Source organism: Drosophila innubila (genome assembly GCF_004354385.1).
Source record: "Drosophila innubila isolate TH190305 chromosome 2L unlocalized genomic scaffold, UK_Dinn_1.0 4_B_2L, whole genome shotgun sequence".
Lineage (NCBI taxonomy): Eukaryota > Metazoa > Arthropoda > Insecta > Diptera > Drosophilidae > Drosophila > Drosophila innubila.
The window spans coordinates 26,793,293-26,798,360 of record NW_022995372.1 but is presented as its reverse complement, the minus strand read 5'-3'; positions in this window follow the sequence as shown (position 1 = coordinate 26,798,360).

The window sequence follows — 5,068 nt, the reverse complement described above, 5'->3', positions numbered from 1 at the left end:
CTATTTGAAATATTTTCTTACTTGAGCTTAATTGAAAAATGATTTCTGATTTTATTAATCAAACAGAACAATTGAGCTACGCATATACATATAACAATCATATTCATTTAACATCACTCCTTTTTGTAAAATTAAAATGATGTTCAGAATTGTATCATTTATAAGCAAAACTTTTAGAGCTGGAAATCAAAAAAAAGTAATCAGAAATTTAATTTTGTAATAGGACGCCTAATTGAATAAAACCTGCGATCTTTGGCAATAATATTCAATAGAAATTTCATGACGATTAGAATACTATTTGCATAAGTTGTGTACTGGGTATACATCAATCTATTACCCTCAACCATTTATCGCTTATCAAATTCGTTGAAATGGTCAAGGCAAGGAAGTCAAAACTTTTGCCCATTAAACCCATAATTTTGGCAAATATCTAATTAACGCCTGCCAATACCAGCGAGTGTGAGTAAAAGACCCTGCCCAAAAGCCCCGTCTTCGCCTCAGTCTTCGACTTCGTCTCGAGGCTATGCAGCCTTGCCCCTGGCATACAAAGCCAAAATAGTTAAAGAAGAAAAAGAGGAGATAAAAGTCAGTTTCAGGTTCAAAACTATTAGCACCCGCATGCAAAGGCGATAAACCGATCAAAATTGGAACAATCCGCGTGCACGTTAAACAAATAACAAATAATATAATCATAGACAATTGAGTAGCTTGTTGTTGTTGTTGTTATGATTTCTGTCGTGCGTCGCCAGTTGATTTATTTATTTAAATAATTTTACTATTTTGTTGCTGTGTTTTATGACAGCTGACAACTGTTACCTACCGTTTTATTAAGTTTTGGGGCCACTTGGTTGTCGATTTTGGCTTCTATCGATTCGCATTTTGGCGAAGCCTCGGGGCATAGTTAGTGGCAATAATGTTTTAATTAGCAGTGCGAACAAATGAATTGAGTTGAGGTCGAGTCGAGTTCTATGCAAAAGGTGGAAACGCCCCATCCAAACATGCTAGAAATACTTATTGTTATTATAATTATTATAAATGCCACATGAAGGAGCATTCATTTTCAAGTTTCACACAATAATTTTTTTTTCTTTTTATTTAGTATTTAGTTGTGCGACGCTAAGCGCACACATTAACAATAACCAAACGAAAGGAAAATATTAACTAGTAACCGCCAAGAGGCAGGCAATACGCCTCAGTGAGCAGGCGACCAACTCTGGTGATGGTAACGTGTCACGAGAATTACCGCTAGAACGAGAGCCTCAAGAAAAAGAAATAAAATTTATTCAAAAATTCTTTGAATATTCATAATCAAATAAATATGATTTTAAGCTACTGCATTTAGATTTGAATGTAATTTTTTTTAATTCTATATTTCTTTATGTTTATTGAAATTAATTTTTATTGTTTTTGCTACAATGTAATAATAATAAAAATTACCAAAAAATTCAATTAATTTATTTGTGCTTGATAGTCACTTTTACTAATGGATAAAAATTATTAATCTATTAAACAATTTCAAAGTACTTAAATGCTTATTTAATTAAAGTTCTCATATTTAAACTTAAATAGCTTAAAATATTCATTATTAAATTTAACGTAATTTTTTATTTTATATGGCAGTTATTTTAAAACGTATATTTAAATATCAATTTTTTAGATATAAGAAATTAAGTAGTAATTTTTGATCGTTTATTAATTTTTTTATAGTTTTTTAAAATAAGTTTTAAAGATATTCAAATAAAGTCCAAGTAAGTTACATACTAAAGTTGTTTGCACCAATTTTCCATATTTATGGAAATCTGCTTAAAAAATTCATCATCTTAGCTGTTGACCTGGGTTATGAGTTTATTATCAGTCAGCCATGTATTATGTCATTCAAACATAAATGTGCTATTTATAAATTAAGTTACATTTCTAGTTTATAACATCTATTGTCAGTGTTTGATGCTGTGTACGCGTAACTCTCCAGTTTTTAATACCACCATCGTTTGTTAGTTACTGAACCCGAGCGTTTAAACTGAGCACACAGCCAAAACTAATTTGTGTTACTCGATTCGAGTTCGTGTTGCATAGAATCTTGACAAGAGGAAGCCATTTTCGTCTCTTTTGTGTAATGGCCGTAATTAGTCGCATAAGAAAAGGCATTAGTGCGAGTGAGATGGCGCTTTGTGATCATTAAAACATATATAGATAGATGAGTAGTTGTTCCGTCTACACTTTTGGCAATCCAAATTCTCACCTTAACGTATTCTGAATAATTAATATTTTTTACTAGCGAGTAAGTTAATTGACCTCATATACTATATGTCGCGGAATATAATTAAGTTTGAATCCCATATTTTCATACCGATATTATTAGTTATGCTAAGTTTTTAGAATGAAGTATCGAGTACTTACGTTACAGACGCATATCGAATTATAAACATATTGAAAAATTGATTATTTTTTTATGTAACTCACATATATTCTCAATTAGGTTGAGTCTTTACATGAAGTTTAATCTGACCCTATAAACTTTGTATATTTCATGAAAAAACTTTTTTTTAATTAACTCTATTAAATCTTAAATATTAAATAAATGTAAAGCAAACAAGTTTGCGATACTAAATGCCTGCAATTAGAAAAAATTTAAATCTGTATTTGAATGATGTGGCAGTTGGAGCAAGAAATAACTTACACTACTCCATTATTTGTATTTTTGTAGGCAATTTGAAAACGCAAAAGTTGTTTCTTACCTTGAACTTGTAAATAGGTCAGTTTATAATTTAAGTAAATAATTTAAGTAAATTCACAGTTCTCTACGTTTTTTTCCTTTCCCACTTTTACATTGGATTTCGAGTATTCTTTATCATTCACTTGAAGAGAAGTTGAAGTTAGCTTAGCTCATGGATAAAAATAATCTGAAACAGTCGAACAGTAGGTAAGTTAAGATCGTGAATTGAATTCTGAAACTGCACACGTAGTATCTTGATATGTATACACTGTGTTTTTACACTTGTATATTGTTTTTTTTTTATAATTTTGTTTTTTTCTGACTATCATTTCAGGTCTGACTATGTTTATGGGGTTAGCACGGACCAACGACCGTCCTCGGAAAGTTTTGTGCGCATTCCAAGCCACAAAGCGGTGGCGACACATCCGTATTAGTATTTATTTGTCTACTTTATTTAGTTTCGTGTTATTTCTTTGGTGATTTGTGGCGAACACACTCAAATACACTCGTATTCGCATACATGAGTACTTTAAAAATGAAAACGGTAGCCGTTTTTTTTTTTTGCGTAGGTCAGAAGTTATAAATGTTTTTTGTTATTGTTGTTCTTTCTGTTCATCGGATGATTAATTTTAATTTCGCTCAAAAGCAAAAATTTTATTTTGCAAAGGGCATTCTGCGGTTAAGGTGTATACAGCTCGCAACTGGTCCAGTCCCATCCAGTTCGTCCAGTCTCCATCAGCTCTTCTTCTGCCGGATCAGTCACTGACCGTCACGACCTTGCACGCCAATTTACTTAAATTATTATGTGGTATCAGCTGAATTTTTGGACCTGGGATGCCATTTTGATGTCTTTATGTCTTTTATTATTGAAGTTCAATAAGTTTTTTGCTCTTCAAGGTGATAATTTAGCATAAAAATCGTGCTAGAACAAAAGACTTAGGAAACAAACTCGTGACATATGCTCGACACTTTTATGATGCGCATTTTGACAATCTGACAACAAATTGTGGTAGCTGCATTCAGTAGTAATAAAAGTAAAATTGTACATTGCACAACATTGTCAATAGTTGTATTTCATGAATATGCATATTAAAATCTTAAATGGAAATACATTTGAATTTAAATCGGTGATTGAAACCAGTTTGAAATGATCAGTGGATTATGTAAAATATACAAGAAAAATAAAATTCATTATAATTCAAGTACACATAATACCATGAAAACTAATAAAAAAATGTATTTATTTATGGTTTAGATTTTAATTAGATTAATTTAGATTAATATTAATTTTTTTACTCAAAACATTTGCTCTTCGAGTTTTATTTTTTAATGTTGATTAAGATTAATTTGTGATTACTAAAGTTTTTCAGAACCCAGTCATGAAAATTATTTTTACTAAACAAATTATATCTTTAATGAACTTGGATAAAAATATGCACGTTTTTATTAACTTCACTTGATCTTAGAAATATTTTCAACATAGTTTGAAAAATATTCTCCAATTTAGGATATTTATTTTATTTGTATTATTTTGTGTAAATGTTAAATTATGCTAGAGTTTACGTTAATGATGTTCTCAAATTACTTACATAACTCAACAACAATGCTTATATTTGTGTATTTGCTGATTTGTTTAAGATTTGTGTATATGTTTTATGGCTAATTTGGCACATCATAAAAATTGCATCATCCGTTCTTAACATCTGCTACTGCTCAGACTGAGTGTTTTTGTCTGGTTTTGTGCTTGTCTGCGAATTTTGCGACTGTTCAGATCTGTGTATTTGGATAGAGATCGACTAGAGATCAAAGAGGCTAACACTATAATTGCTATCTCTATTGCACGGTAGTCGGCTTTAAAAATTCAATTAGTATATTAAATATTAATTGCATGCAACGGAAAAGCGGCGGTCATTTCCATGCTAATTCAATTAACAGACGCTTCAAAATTGTCAGCCATAATAATCATCGTTACTACATATTTTTGGTATTTTTCTCATATTGTGTGACAGCTGCTGTGAATTGCTTTTTATTAAATCTTTAATAATGGCAAATTCTTGAGTTGCTTATTAATTTTGAATCGTGTGTAAGGTCACCTCAAAGCGAGCGAGTTTTTCTAGCAGCTAACTAAGTGGGTTGACAAGGTCCCACCCAGGAGTATCCTTCGTGCTAAGCTGTGCTTGTCCAGTTTGATTAGAGTAAGGCTATATCATAAATTCACACTCACTTTAGTGACAGTGTTAAAAGCTCTTCTCATCGTTTTGAGTGGCAAAGCTTTTGCCGCTCTCTACAAAGTTCGATCTCTCGTGCGCTCTCTTTGTATGTTTTGTCTTGCGCTCAACGCTTAGCGGTGCTCAG